This window comes from Struthio camelus, chromosome 1 (assembly GCF_040807025.1).
Source record: "Struthio camelus isolate bStrCam1 chromosome 1, bStrCam1.hap1, whole genome shotgun sequence".
Classification (NCBI taxonomy): Eukaryota; Metazoa; Chordata; class Aves; order Struthioniformes; family Struthionidae; genus Struthio; species Struthio camelus.
This window is the reverse complement of record NC_090942.1, coordinates 44,589,308-44,606,231: the sequence shown is the minus strand read 5'-3', so window position 1 is coordinate 44,606,231 and position 16,924 is coordinate 44,589,308.

Below are 16,924 nucleotides of genomic sequence, written 5' to 3'. Positions count from 1 at the left end.
ATTTAATTCCAACTGGGCCTTAGCCTTCCTGGTCGCATCCCTGCACACTCTGACAACGTCCCTGTATTCCTCCCCAGTGGCCTGTCCCCTTTTCCACATTCTGCAGACTTCCTTCTTCTGTTGAAGTTTTGCCAGGAGTTCCTTGCTCATCCATGCAGGTCTCCTGCCCACTTTGCTGGACTTCTTCCTCAGAGGGATGCACTGATCTTGAGCCTGGAGGAAGTGATGCTTGGATATTAACCAGCTCTCCTGGACCCCCCTTCCTTCTAGGGCCCTACCCCATGGGATTCCTCCAAGGAGGTCCCTGAAGAGGCCAAAGTTAGCTCTCCTGAAGTCCAGGGTTGCGATCCCACTTATTGCCCTGCTCCCTCCTCGCAGGATCCTGAACTCCACCATCTCATGGTCACTGAAGCCAAGGCTGCCCCCAACCTTCACATCTCCAACCAGACCTTCTTTGTTTGTTAGTACAAGGTCTAGCAGCACACCTCTCCTTGCTGGCTTCTGCACCACCTATGTCAAGAAGTTATCATCAGTGCTCTGCAGGAACCTCTTTGATTGTTTGTGCCTAGCGGTGCTCTCTTCCCAGCAGATGTCAGGGTGGTTGAAGTCCCCCATGAGAACCAGGGCCTGTGATCATGAGGCTACTTCCAGCTGTCTGTAGAAGGCCTCATCAACTTCCTCTTCCTGATCAGGAGGCCTATAGTAAACCCCCACCATTGTGTCGCCCATTTTAGCCTGCCCTTTAATCCTTACCCATAGGCTCTCCACTTGCTCTTCACCCACCCCGAGGCAGAGCTCCATACATTCTAGCTGCTCCCTCACATAAAGAGCAACTCCACCACCTCGCCTTCCTGGCCTGTCTTTCCTAAAAAGCACGTAGCCATCTATGACGTAGCATTCCAGTCATGTGAGCTATCCCACCATGTCTCTGTAACTGCAGTGAGATCATGGCCCTGCGGCCGCACACAGATCTCTAATTCTTCCTGCTTGTTCCCCATGCTGCATGCATTAGTGTATAGGCATTTCAGAGAGCCAATCGAGCATGTAAGCTTCCCAGGAGAGGTGCAAGAGGATCTCCATGCTATCTCCCCTGGCTGCACGCACCTGCTGGAGGCATCCTGACTTGAGCGGTGTTTTACTGACTACCGTGTCACTATACCATTCCCCTTCACCCATCTTTCCTAGTTTAAAGCCCTCCTTACCAGGCTGACCAACCTATTGGCAAAGACGCGCGTGCCCCGCTTGGTAAGGTGGATCCCATCTCTTTCCATCAGCTGTCGATCTTCAAAAAGGGTTCCAAGGTCATAGAAACCAAAACCCTGCTGCTAGCACCAGCTATATCAAGAAAAAAAAAAACATTTACAGGGAAAAAAAATCCTTCACCTTTGCCTTATCTTGAAAGGTAGCAAAAGAAACTTTCTTCCCCGCCTCTCCTAAGCAGCCTTGCCTGAGGCTTTTCTTCTAGTTACCCTGCAAGGGAAGACAGCCTCAAGGAGCTGTCACATGTCCCAGCCTGCCCTTTCTAATACATATCCCTGTTTTGTTAAGGAGGGAACTTTAATTGAAAATGTGTCCACTTGAAAAAGAACAAGGGTCATGAACTTGCTGTATGATGGGAACCTTCAGGAAAGAACCAGTCTAGCTTTGTTAAAGTGTCTTTCTCCACAAGCTGGATGCCGTCTCTGCAGAATTTAGCTCTGCTCATATGCACATTGGCCCTCCTCCCCCTATTCCCAATGACTCCACTTTTGTGGCTGGTCCAGCAGTGTCAGCAGATATAAGTCCAAGCAGGGCATCTCTTAAAGATAGCTTTCTGGTGAAGGTTAGACAAGGTATGAAGCAGGGCACAGGCCCTGACTGCAGGGATGCCTGTCATCCCTAATGGACAGCCAGGGCAGTTCCACTCATCTGCTTCGAACAGCATGGTGTGTGCAGATGCTCAAGCTACACTTATTATTTGCAAAACTATCCTAGCTCATGCTGTTCTAGTAATTTTCAGTCGCATAGTGGCATTTTGCCAAAAAAAAAAAAATCCAACACAAAAGGCTGCAAATCATAACCTAAGGATTAAGTCTTCCTTAGACTGTGAAGTTTACAAAAGCAGTGGAAGAAAAGCGGAATAAAACTCATGGTCCGGTTATCAAACCTAGCGCTAATTGTAATGGTCACAGCAAAGCTGAAAGTGTTTTTCAGAAACCTGAAGCAGTATCAGAAAATGCATTTAGTCTTTCACTGGATAAGCTTCCTCCTTTTTGCTGATCAAGCGAGCTCACCCATTCCATTTAAAATAATGTAATCCCCACTCAAACAAAACATGGCATGTATAGTTTTATCCTCAGATTGAAAGGATGCTTTCTTTCCAACACAAAACCTTTTCAAGAACCTACGGAGGATGGCTCCATCTCATTACCCAGGTCCCACTCTCCAGCCCTACCATTACCGCAGATGGTCTCACCTGAGAAAGATCTGCCTGGAGGAAGCCTTCAAAAACAGATCTGTACTCTTCAAAAGTCCAACAAAAATAGCAAGAGGATTAGCAACACCTCATTTCTCCTATCCACTGCAATCAGCTAGGAACTTCGAAAGGACAGCTTTATACTTTTGAAGCCTAAGTTATGGGGGGTAGATTGATTCTTTTAACCCAAAGTCTTTCTCAGTTGGTAGGAGTTGAACTGATTTCCCTCAGGTTCCTGGGAGTTTCATATCAAGTTGTCCATTGTTCTACTTTGCTGCTCCCATCACCTCTCACTGATGGCAGAGATAGCCCCATTTACATTTTTCTTCCTGACAGAGAAGCCTCAATGAATTTAAGTCAATCTCTCTCCTTTAGATGTTAGCAGAAGGAAGATAGGAATATTGCTGTTGAATTACAGCTACTCTAAAGAAATTTACTGTCCCCCCCAAGCAATACTCCAGTAATGGAGGGCCAGATTGTTAAATGGGGTAAACCAATAGAGTTGCATTCTTAGCTAAGCTTCTAAGGAAAGAGTTTCACTCCCCACTTTAAATAGATGCCTGACCTTTATCATGTGACTGTTTCCATGTATCACTCTTGTAAACCATTCTCAAGGGATAGCACAGTATAAATTTTGATGATGAAAAGATTCACGTAAACAGAATGACTGGCAACATGACATCCACTTTGCTCAATCAAAAACGAACGTGATGTATCCAGTATAACCCAAAGTTATTGTGAAAAGCAAACACATTTGTAATTCATCTGTGAGAAAGCAACAGAAGCAAATTAACTGACCGCTACCATCTGAGAAACAGGATAGAAACATTTTAGTTGGAAGCAAAGTTCACGCAAGATTTACTTTCTATTCTGGTTATTCAGTTTTATTGTCTGAACTCAAAAGGTCCCAGCTGAACAATACGCTCAAGTGCATGCTTAAGCGTTGCTAAAGTGAGCAGAACCTGCTTAAAGCCTTTGGGCTGCCAATCCATAATCCAGTAAGGCAATCTTTCCATTAAAAGGCAGTGGTTACATCTACCCTGTCCTTTGAGAGCTGCCTAAGTGTGACTCTCAAGACCAGGTTCAGTCTGTCCTGACTGAATTTGCCCCTTTTCAGGTATCTGATGCTCCAGGTGCCTGAGCGTACCTTAGGCTTAGGCGGCTTAGGGTGCCACAAGCTAACTTCCGATGAAAAGAGCCAGCAACTCCAAAGAGCCCGTGTCCTCACGGCCACTGAGATAAGCGGAGCAGGCAGTGGGAGTAGTCACGGCTGCCCCTACCAGTGCCCAAAGAGGGCTGTGCAGGCAAAACTAAGCAGCCTTAGATCAGTCCCCTGTTGAAAAGGGCTGGAGTGCAATAATTTAAGCATAAGTTAGGAAAGTAGCTACCAAAGGAAATGAAGATTCTAGTTAACCTGGATTGTACTTTGTTAAAAATTCAAGGCAGGCATTTTCTCCTTGTAGTTTTGCAATCTAATTTGAAAGACATTTATTCCCTCTCTGCCCCCTCCCCCCACCCCACTCCACCCAACCATGACACTCATCGAGAAGAAGCCGTTCAGCCTCATTTTGTGAGATGAGCTGTCTGGCTCACGAGCAAGCAAACCCTCTCCTCCTCTCCAAACTCTTTTGAACTGATCTATATTGATCACCCCTTTCGTTACATTAGTTCAAAGTCACAAAACAGTCAAAAACGGTGGTGTGGAGCTGTAGCAAATTGCTGGTGACTCCTTGTCACAGGGGCGAAGTTTGAAATGCAGATTAATCACAGTCATTATTCTAACAGAAAATTTCCATCTGGGCTGGTACCTAGATCTCATTTTATGTCACTGTGGTTATCACTCCCTTCAGCTAGAAAAGGAGGAGCCCTGGGTTTTGATTCAGGCTTCTAATGAGAGAAGAACAGAAACCTGCTGAAAAGAGCAGAAGGTATCCATATGGGTGAGAGCAGAAGCCAGATAGACAGTGGTGTAAATTAAATTGCTACAGCTAATCCTTCAAGGAAACAAGGTCTGGGACAGCTTCTAGAATACTATTGCAAGGATTAGCTCTAACCGCTGATTTAGAGTATAAAAATGGGTATCATTAGAGATAACTGAAACATGGTGGAAGAGAAAGACACATGCCAAAGGATACACTCTCTTCAAGAAATAAAGAAATCAAGTGGACGATGCTAATATAACCTGCATTAACAATGTAATGAGACATGAAGTAGAAGAAAGAATAACAGACAAAGCAGAATCTCATTTCAGTCGTAACCACTTCCAGGAAGGACAGTACCAAGCCTCTTCCAAGGCAGTTTTTTCCCTGTGAGAAACGCTTGTGGACTTCTGCAGTGAGGTCTGGAAGACATCACATCTGAAGTAGAAGCAAGATACCAGAATTAATCACCCTACAACTCTGAGCTGCAAACAAGACAAAAAAGACAAATGGGATCCAGTCTCACGTTAACATGATGGTCTCCTGTTCCTCAGGGAGTGCTCCAGTGTCTCGAGAACCCAAGAACAAGAGTTTTGTCCTTGATATCGCTCTCTGATTGTTGATTCTCTGTTTAGGAAGTGAAGAATCAATACTAATAAAATTATGATGAAATGAATAGATAATAGCTGGCAGAGAAAAATCTCCCATTGCAATAAAGCTGTCACAGTGAGGTAAGAAAATTATATTCGATAATTACACTGCCACTGTAACCCAAAGCAGAAGATATCCTGGAATAAAAGCAGCAGGACAGAGATACATGACCTATTTTTATTTTTCTGTATACTTCACATAGATTTTCCTAGCGGTAGCACTAGCAGGGTCTCATCTGCAAGATAGATATTTTTATTTCCATATGTTCAAGATACCTGACTCGCAATGGAAATGCTGCAGATTGAGCAGATGCAGTATACTTTTCCTAGCCTGGCAAAGGCATTGAAAACTTGAGCTACTGGAAGAGACTTGGAAAACCTGGCTTGTTAAGCTAAACAAAATGAAGAATGAGGGTGGATAAGACTTCTATCTATTAACACACTGGGTGGGGGAAGAGAGAATAAATGCAGAGACATAGGAACTTTTTAAACTCAGAGGCAGTACTGACACAAGAAAAAATGAGTATAAAGCAGTCACGAATACATTTAGGCTGGAAGTCAAAAAAGGTTTCTAACCATCACAGGAGTGAAGCACTCACAGAAGAGGTCAGAAATTTAACTAGTGTTTAAGAAAGAGTTTAAGAGCTATTGTTTAATGAGTGCAATTGTACGTGTCAGGAGAAAAAATTCAATGTGAAAGATTCCTTCTAGTTCAGCTTTTGCCATAGAAACCCTTCGATTTTTTTTTTTTTTTGAGTCCTAGATAGAGAATGGATAAATACTTTTTCTTTAATTATTGCCGTAAGTTATTTTGTCAATTACAATAATAGGAACAAAACTTTAAAAGGGACACCAATTAAAATGCAAATGTCATAATAATAGTCACCTTTCTCTCTTATCTTTTTATTTGCCACAGCTCACAATTGATATATGTGACACCAAAGACAGAGATCTAATGAGCATCTATGAAAGACCCAGTGATCAGCTTTATTTACTTAGAATTTGCTGAACATTAACACAGTGTTTCGAGGGGAGACAAGTTATATTGTTTGATGAAGATGGGGGTAGAACGTACTTTCAAGGCACATAAGATCATTGCCTTATCATAGGGATCATTGTCCCTGGACACGTGATAAATAAGAAGCAAGGCGCTCTTTTTTTTTTTTTTTTAAACTTTTCCCTTTACAAATCACAACATAGGGTACCAGAGGGAATATTACAGTAACAAAAAAATTCTTATTTGCTCTTTCTACTCTGCTGGACTCAAGTCCTATATTACCAGGACGAAACCAGGCAGAGGTTTAGCAAAACACTTTTCACCAACTTCACTGACATAGCTTAATGTGAGTTTGCTTATGCACAAAAAGGTTATGTCGCTAGCCCAGTTCTAGGTACCCTGCTCATCCCTTGCCATGTTAGTGGATTTCAAATATGAAATACCCATTGTGGGAAACGTTTGTAGGAGAAAAATCCTCTTGATATGCTCAGGTTGTCTCATTCAACCTCCTCTTCAGATTAGAGAGGTGCTGGGATAATAAAGAGATTTTTGTTAAAGAGGTAGTACACACACCTGAGCATAACAAGGAAACTTCTGAGAGCCAGTGCAAACTGATATGTCCTCCACATTCCAAATAACTTCTAAAATAAATAATTTGTAAGCTCTTTTTTAAGTGTAGAGTTAAGCATCAAAAACTAACGGAGTATAGTTGATTTCAAACAGAAATTAGATGGTTAAATACCTCCAGGCTTCTTTAGAAGGCCAATTGTCCTACCTTGCTCTGTACCTTCAAGTAATTGTGCTATTTAGCACATTGCACAATTATATGGATAAAACTGCAGTACTGTTTTAAACCATATTAAATTACACTAAGAATCTATTCATGGTGCTTGACTCAAACAAGCTACATCAAATCCTAGGAGGCATATTAGAGAGTAGCGCCTAACAAATATCAGAGCAAGAAGAACAGTCACTTATCTGTAACGTCTATATTATTTTCATAGCACTTAGTTTAAGTGCTTCAACAACTTACATCATTTCAGTAGTAAAACAATCTCAATATTCACTAGACCATTTTTGCCAGCGTATCAGTGGAACTCTCAATTCAACTACCATCAATAAACAAAACCATGATTCACGTGAAAATGGGAAATCCTGGATTAGGAATATCAGGAAGTATTAATGAAGCCTTTAGCCCTCTCCTGGAAGAAGTACAACTGACATCCACGTCCTTCAGAGCCTAAAGGGCTCCGACAACAAAACAACATTAAAAACAGCCAAATTTTAAACCTGAAGCTACTTAACATGTGAAAGATATACAAAAAAATAGAAAGAGTCTACAACAGAAGCATTGAAGGACCCAGAGCAGAATGACAGATGGGACGACAAGGTTTTAAACAAAACACTGCCCAGCCTTCACGTTTTGGTCCTTTCTTAATGCAGCAGAAAGGGGCTGGAGCACTGCTAAGAATTTCTAAAAGATCTGTAGAGGAAAATGTCACAGGACTTCCTGTAATAGACAATGTTATTATGTGGCTGATGAATGACGGAATTTCCTCCTCTTCTTTGGTTAATGTCTTCTCAAGTAATAGCATTGAGTGTCCTCTCACTGCTTGAAGTCTTCATTTCTCTTGTTTACTCCAGCACTTTTGGTTGAGTTTTACCTTCCTGTGCTGCTCCAACTTCTTTAAAATGAAGTGAATGATCTACATCCACTCCCCAAGAGAAACATTTGGAATAAGCTACCCATTTGTTGTCTGACTCCCTCATCACATAGAGTTCATGCACTCTCCCACTTCAATTTATACACAACAGATTTGCAGATTTCCTGCTGGAATAGACAAAAATCAAGCAACTGCTTTGAAATAGGTTCTACAAGCTATGGGATAGTTTGCTGCAGTAAAGTAGTCAGAGAAGTCATTCAAATGACTAATGACTTGGTTTAGAGCCAAAATAGTTTTCCAGGATATCCACATTAGCACTTTTGTATGATGCTCATAGAAATCGCTTTCTTTCACTCCTTTTATGCTATTACAAGATCATTAATAGAGCTCCCTTTAGTACTGAAGAGGCAATATGATTCAAGTTAAACTCGAACCACAGCTGTGTTAGACATTTATTACTATCCTGAAGTAACACTTCCCAGAAATGTAACAGAAAATTGTATACAGCAAAGGGACAAAGAAACAGAAATGAACAGCTTTTTTTTTTTTTTGGTAAGCTATTTTGCACAAAAAAAAAAAAAAAAAGATTTCACCCAAATGAAACCGCAGCAGTTCCACTTGGGTCAATAAATTTACTGATGAGATAAGATATAAATGAAGAGCTGCATCAGAATTTCCCGAAACAAACAGATATGATGTTTTCATTTGGCCTTCCTTCTAAATGAAATCTATTCATAATATCATAGCGATGCTTTAAACATAAGCCTTGCCTTGAGGGAAGTATCACAACCTACAAATTGCTTCACAGCAGTTGAAGCGTTTAAAACATACAGGCTTCCTAATGGGAGGCTTCCTGGGAAATGAATCCCATCCAACACCCTTTCTGTGCTAACTCAAAAGTTTTTTTCTGCCTACCACAGCATTCGTTTATGCTTTCTCTACTTTTGTTCTTGTTTTTCAGTTCTCTAAAGTATCACTCTCAAAGCACCCAGACTTGACAATAAGTTTATCGTTGTACAAGAATACTAGCTTGGAAACCAGAAAGTGTTTTACAAAGCAAGAAGTATTTCTTAACAAGTTGTAGATCCACTCAAAAATAAAATAAACAAAAAACAACAACAGAAATCACCCCAGAATAGCCCCAGTATAAATCAGCCTCCCTGAAGGATGAATAAACAAGGCATTAGATACAGTTTGTAATAATATTTATTTAATGCCTTTTTGTTTAAGCTACGCACTGTTATGGGGGCATCCCTTCTATGACCCTTCTGCACCTTTTTCCTCAGGACAGGGACTGTCTTTAATATATATTTAGAAAGCATCCATCTATTCTGGGAAAACAGATTCTCAGTCTAAATGATAACAACAAACTACCATACACACAAAGCCACATTAGATGCAATGACTATTTTGGAAAAACATCGACCCTTTGAAACTCCGTGTCTCAAGCTGATGGGTAGCAAACTTTTTGTAAAATCCTGGGTTTATCACTATCACTTTACCTTAGTTTTCTCAGTTATAGAAAGTTCAGAAGTATAATTCTTATCAAAGGACACAAAGGTAATGAGTTAGTCATGGTCAACTACTTCTGTCTTCCATGCAACAGATACGTACATTTAGTACTAGATGCAGTCCAGAGAGGAAAGAGCATAATCCAAGCCTGTTCCCAACATGAATATCCTAATCATTACATTGCAGATTAGACTGACTTTTATGTGTTTAACCTCTGGACTTGTAACAGCTTTAAGTTTCATCAAAGAGCAGCACAATCTCAATATGGGTCTCAACATGGTAAGAACCCAGTCCGGCCCCCTCACCCCCAAATCTTCTGTGGTCTCTGTCCCTTGAAGAAGGCACACAGAGGTAAGTATAAATTCCCTAGATATGCACTGCTTGCTGCCTAGGACAATGAGCTCCAATGAGGATCAGGCTGGGCAGGGTATAGGTGTTTCCAATTCCTCGGAAAGAGAAATCCCTTCTAGATCCATGCCATATAACACTACTCACTCAGTAGGCACCTTTGACTACAACCTTTCAGGAATTATTCTGATGGGGCTGAAATATCTACTTTGAAAAAAGCATCTCTTTGGGGGATGGGGGTACACTATGGACATACGGAAGTGTGTGTTTGGTGGTACTAGGGTTCTCACCCAGTCCTCTCTGCAAGTCTAGCATGACGTGTGAGAGATGGAGAAATAAGCAAATGGGCACAGGAGGGGAAAAGGAGGAAGGAAGGAGAACAGGAGATGATTGGGAAGACCACCTTGAGGGATATTAAAATAAAATCCCTCCTACACAGAGGAGGGGGAAATTTTACTCTAGTGGAAACCATCACAGAGCAAAGAGAATCATCTCTGCAGACCATGTCCAGTCAGCTGAAGAAATCAGATCAGCAGAAAGCCTCATTAATAGAAACTCACAGGAGGGAGTACTCTAGAAAATATTCCACCCCTCACCCCCACGCAGCAGAGCTTACTAATATTTTCAGTGGAAACCAGTGCTCTCAACCAACAAAATACTGCAGATAGAGCTTTAGCTAGCTGGGAATCATTTTGATGTTGCCAACAGGATCCTTGTGGGGAAGCCAGGGAGCAGTGCTAACATTTGTCATGCTCTCCCACCTTGACACAGCGACAGGAGAGCCGTGTGCTTGTTGGCTATCATTCCCCACCCTGCCAGGGTGGAATTACAGACCTGCAGCCTTTTGTCATCCAGCAAAGGCTTCATATTGAGCCTTTCACTAAAAATAATGCAATGAAATGTTGACAAGCAAGAGGATCCAAACTCAGCCCCCTCCTCATGGTAATTTCAGGTTAACCTTTTTTGGTTACAGCAGTGTGATTTCTGTCACACAGTTTCCCATCTTTACCTGCCTTTCATTTGATCCTGTTTCTACCTTTTTATTATATGATTTTATGTATCTTGGAAAATTAAATGGTGGAACAAAATACAGTATTTGTATTGTTCTTCCCCTCGCTCCTGTTTCTTTACATGCTACATTTTCCCTTTAAAAGTGCTATATGACACAGAGCTCTGTAAGTATTTCCACATCCTGATTTATGTTACAAATAAGATGTTAATTATAATATTTATTTAAATTAAACCATTTGTATGCACATAGGGTACTTTCAAAACCATTTTGTACACAAAATTACTGCTACCATTTATTACTACATGAATATTAATTGTTTTAATTAAATTGTGATAATACGAATGCTACAAACCATAAGCAATAATATACAATACATCCATCATTAGCCTGGGTGGGGAGGAGGGCATCCAAATCATGCTAAAGCCAGTGGAAAGACAGTCACTGATTCAGTGCATTAAGCTCTATATGTACCCATCGGATATGTAAACACCTCATGCCTTCAACTGACCACATAAGTTTGTGCGCAACTTGACAAATATACACCCAGGAGTATATACTTTGTATTAATGGGTCTCATGATTTAAATGAAATAAATCAGACTTTGCAAAGGAACGGTGTTAGGCAGCATGCAAATCCAAACTGAGAGGAAAAAAAAAATGTCCCGATTTTAAACAGACCATAGTGCTCTGAAGACAAAATGCCTGAAGTGGGACAAGCAGACAGCTCCTGGCTGGGCTCAAAGCTCCCTGAAATTCCTGGGGAGCAGTATTTTAAGCTTTGACATTTTAAACAGATGAGCACTTCCCTCAGCCCGCCCTCTCCTCCTTTTCCCCAGTGCACACGTACCTTCTTTTTAAATACTCATTACTTGGATGCCGTGGTCACACAGCATCGATTTCAAAGCTTTGCTTCCCTGCACAGAATCGAGCAGCCACAGGAGCAGAGCTTTGAAGAAACAGAACAGAAGGGCAGCTGAGCGCGCAGAGCCTCGAAACACTGAGCAGCCAGAAAGGACAAGCAAAGGGGAAACTCAAGCTTGAAGTCAGCACCTGCGTTTCAAATACCCATTTTACAGTCCCCAGTTTTTCCTCACGGAGTGAGAAATAGGGCTAGGTTCTTAGTCCGCTCTGAAGATCCCCGGGCTCCCTGAACTTAGAGCTTGCCCAAGACTTGCCCCGAGAGGAAGGGCTAGGCATACCCCATGACAGGTAGCATGCTGAGGCAGATACAGGTATCTTCAGCTTTGCAGTGGTGCACATGTGCGTTTACTCCTAAATAGGATTCAGCAGTGAGTTATCCATGGATCACACTATTTTTTCTAGTTTGCCAACACTGTTCATGCCACTGATCTCATTATGGTCTCCAAAGTAATATCACCCCCGTCCTCTTCATTCCAGCATCAGTTTGGCATCCTGGAGGATGTTTATTCAGGACATATTAGTATTTTAAAATACTAATCAATATCAAGTTCCTCAGCAATCAAGATCACACGAGCATTGAAGTTTATTTTCATCCAGCCACATCAGCATAGTCATCCATTCCCCTGTATTACATAAAGAGGAACAAACCTAAAGTTTAACTTAAGCTCCATACAATGCCGTACTGGAATTTCAAGGGCACTGCACATTTCACACTATTAACACTATGATGCACTGCAGAGACTACATAAGGCTCTGCTCATTAGTATCTGTTGACTAACATGGGGCGGCGACATCTGTTTGCACGTGTCATGAGTTTTGTTCTTGGTAATATTGATTTTTTTTGTTTTATTTCTACATACAGTGAAACTAGAACAACTGATACAAAATGTAACAGGGAAGCTTCTAAGATTGCAATAAAGGTGTAGCCATAGGAGAAGTGTGTGTTTACGTAAACAAGGGCTGCAGCTCTTAACACAGGAGGAACGTTCAGCAACTCAGTGGAGCTGGAGCTGTGGCTCTCACGCAAGTTCTGCCAGGTGGCACCAGGGACCCTGTGAACGGCCCTGGTACTCCTGCCCCAGGTTCGAGAGTGCTGAGCTGAAATGGAAAGAGATGGGGAAATGGGAAAGAGCCACTAGATCAATCAAGAGAAGGCCGGCTCTAGAGACTAAAAGCTCAGCTCTCAGCCTGAAGGTTGAGAGGGGATATGATTGCTCTCTGTAAATACATTAGAGGGTGAAAGCAGGAAAAGAGAAAACCTGTTGAAGTTGAAGGACAACACTAGCATAAGAACAAATGGGTATGTGGTATGACTCATTTTAGGCTGGAAGGTGGAGGAATATTTACAGGAATGACCTTTCGCTCAGTATGAGTTATAAAGAGGCAAACAACTTATGTAGTTTTTAGATAAAGCTTTATTAACTTTATGACACAGTTTCTTGCCATGGCAAGTATCCAGGAGTTCCCTTCAGTCTTATGAAATGTGTTAACAAGACACAGCTACTCAGACAATGTTCCTCCTCCATGATTGCTATCTAAGGATAAATTTAGGATGAGGAGACGTTCTCTTCCCTGTGACTAGCAGAGCAATCTTGCATCTTAGATCAAGCAAGAACATTACATAATTTGTTCATGCCTCCTTTGCACAGAACAGAACATCTTTCTACTTCGAAATCTTGGCTCCACAGAAGACAGAGGGAATTTTGTCACTGAGCATAGCAAAAGCTAAATACATTTTTGTATATTACAATCCACATATTGTATAGCTAATGCAATGGCAATGCAGCGTTAACATCAAGGCAAACACTAGAAAAATCCACCTCCTGACATCACGGGGTTAACTATTATTAGAGAAAAAAATAAAAAGCCTCTTCACTCCTCTTTTTTTGAATTTGCTTACCAAGCTTTTTTGGGGGGTGGGGGGGGAACAGCATAGTTATATAGTTATTAGCAGTGCTTGAGGTGAAAGATATTTCACCAGAGAGCACGCAGTGTCTAGATATCAGTATTTCTGAGACAATATATAGTGATAACATTAAAAACAAAAAATAGTCTAGATATAAAAGAACATAATTTTTTAAAAGAGCTGAATTTGCTATTACAAAATAAATAGATGACCAAACCTCCAGATTTCTCATATAAGCATATTATAAAATAGCATGAAATTAGATTAATGAAAACATCATGGTGAAATGAAAGGCAAACAAATCCTTGAAAGAGAAAAAAGAACATCGCATACACGAATGAGGTTTAAAAACCATGAAAAGCAGGACAAGCTAAAAGAAGATATATACAGGTTGTGAAGTAACCAGCAGTTGTACACTGTGTATGCTGTGATTGCAGCTGCTGTAAAAACACCCTTTGCACTCTCAAGATAATCTTTTTAAATTATGGATTTGCAACCCTAGGATTTCCTGTTGCCATGACAGCATGAAACAGTTGTTGCCCATCATTAAGGATCATGTGTTTTAGAAATTTGATTATATCACTGTAGTATTTAGGTTACTTGGAAAACACCCTGCTGTTTTTCAATGTATTTCATTTTTGGGGGTGAGGGGAGCTTCTTAATTCTTTCAAAAGGCACTCTTATGAAGGGTGAAATATCTGAAATATAATAGGTTGGAAATAAACTTCTGCTCTCAACAAAATGGACCTTTCTATGAGTACAAATACTGTACAGGATATTTAATTAACATGTACCACAGCTCTATAAAATTCTGGAAATGCTACACCAGAGGTCAGACTCTGTTGATGTAGAATGATGGCTTTGTGACCAGTGGAAACATGACACATTTTCAGCATGTATACCCTTTTTCATTCCTGAATGCTATAGTACTGTTTGCTAAGTGTACCCCATTTGGTATACAACACTTAGTGGCTAAAGAGTTAAGGTGGCAAAATATATATATATATATACACACATGTATAAAATACACACACACACACACATACACATATACAAACTCTCTCTGTATTTTTTTAAGTTCCATGGAATAGCAGAGGGGAAGGAGGTGGGGAGATCTGGGTCCTATTGGGCTCCTTGCTGGCTGTAGAGAATGAATTTTCTAAAACCCAGCTATGGTAAATCAGAGGTAACTATACAGGCAATCAGATGGACAGAGAAAAATCTCATCTACTCACAATTTTAGGGCAACATTTCTTCACACTTCCGCTTGAGCTCTGTTTTTTTATATATATATGTGATAAAATCATAGGTGCTTTATTTTTGAAAAATACAACCAAATGCACCCTCAGATTTGCAGTGGATTACAATAGGCAGTGCTTATGCCCAGGCTGGCATACCACACACGCACCCATGCACATCTCCGGAGGGCAGACTGCAGCCCAAGGACTGCCAACAATAAAGCAGCATCGCCAGTTCGATCTGGCACAAGCAGATCTGGTCTGCTATTGTCTCCCATACCAAAAAAAAGTTCTTCTGTGCCTTTTTTCCCCTCTGTAGAGCATGTACAGTCAGGCCACTGTTTTGAGAGGCACCATAACAATACAGTCTGTACCCTATAAAACAAATTTTCATGATCAGTCCTTTGCCAAATAGGAAAATAATGTGAAATTCTTTTTTAGGGTACCATCAGAGGAATCATGAACTAGGGCAAATACATCGCAATCTGGTGTCACAGCATCAGCTAACAGGATTAAATGTTTGACTTTATCTCCTTTGGTCTTACTTCAAACTCCTACACGTGATTATTGTAAACAGCTTAGAGTTTTTCTACACAGGGCCTACCAGGTAGATTTATTTACACATAGACCTCAGTCTCTCTTCCAGATATGGGACAGGAAAATTCTTCTGTTTCAGGTAACCCAGATTTTCTCTGTACTGAAGAGAAGTGGTGGAGAAGGAAACATTAACAACATTTGGTTCTTATCTTTTCTATCATTAAACATGGCATATAACTGGAAAGGCTATAAATATTAAAAAGAGTTTGACAAATTTCAAGAAGTTACCTCTAAATTCCAGGGTGAGCTGCTGAGTTAAACCAAAGGAGTTAGCAGCGTATTCATATAGTATATGGCATCCAAGTGTCTTTCCTAAACTTTATTAAATAGATACACTATATGTAGAAGTAAAGTTGAGCCTCATAGTAAAATACAGCTGAAAGTATAGTACAGAATTAAAAAATATTCAGGAATTCAATCACTATATTAGTAAACTGTCATAATGTTCCCTGGCACTATTTTGGCCTGTACCAATCAGTGCTATCCCAAGCAATTCCCAAGCATAACTTGGATGCCCGGCACCCACGAGCCTTCCCGAGAGGCAGCAGGATCACAGCCACTTGGATTTAGAGGCCTGGACGCCGGCCGTGCCTCGCCAGTGCCTCAGGGCTCCAAAATATTCCTGGTCCCATTTAACTGATGGGTATAGATGGAGTTTACAGCATGTGGGAAGGATCACAGGGAATACATGGGTGATAAATAATAAGACTTCCATGAAGCTTGCCTGGAAATCAAAGCCTCTGGCATATGCCAGCTGCTAAGCTCTAGTGCTGGTCTATAGAATTTGAACGATTTAACTAGGACTGTACACCTAAGTATCTCCATATATGTGGAGGTACATACAGTTTATTATATGTGCACTATGTAGAGGCTTTCAATTCACCAGCATCAGCTATATGATTGCATCCCTCATTCATGTGAACCCACCCAGCAAGACTATAACAATCCAATGGCACAAAAAGAATGACAATAGTAAAAGTCAGGCCTTTTTATGATTTTAAGCAGTATTAACAACACTGAAGCCTTCTGCTGCCTCATTTTTACCTTAAAACATTTCAGAAGCTGTATTTACTCTAGTGCACAGGCAAAGCACCGCTTCTGCAGGCCTGCTTTGTTCGCATACTGCAGTTCGAGAGGCAGAGATTCATATGCGTAGGCAGTCAGGAGAAGCCAGATCTCAAAGCCATATGCAATGTAAACCCCACCTCTGCAGCTATTCTGACTTTCCTACCCCATCTCCTTGGGAATCAGTATGTATGTGCAAAGTTAAAACCTCACAAATATATTTAAGGCCTGGGAGGGCTTTTTCAGGGGTGGAGGTTGCCAAGGTTCATTATGCCTTATTAAGCCAGATTCTCATTTCAGCATATTCCTCCCCTTCTCTTAAGAGAGGACTGCTTTTGTGAATAATCTTGGAAAGCCTGGATGAAGCAGAATTGCAAGAAACACTGTAAGGAGGTAGCACTCTGCAGCTACATGAAGAACTAAAGGCTCAGTCACATATGATTTTGACAAACTATAAAAGCTGCTGACAGCAAAATCAACTAGCAGGGTTGTTGAGATTAGGGAAAACTGAGTCAAGGCTACTCAGGATACTTTTCTAGGCCTCCCAGTGGACTAGCAACAGCAACCCAGCTACTGCAGCAACCTCCCTTCGCCCCAGGTCATCAGCTGGAAAGGATCCCAGAAAACTCTTTGCTATAGTG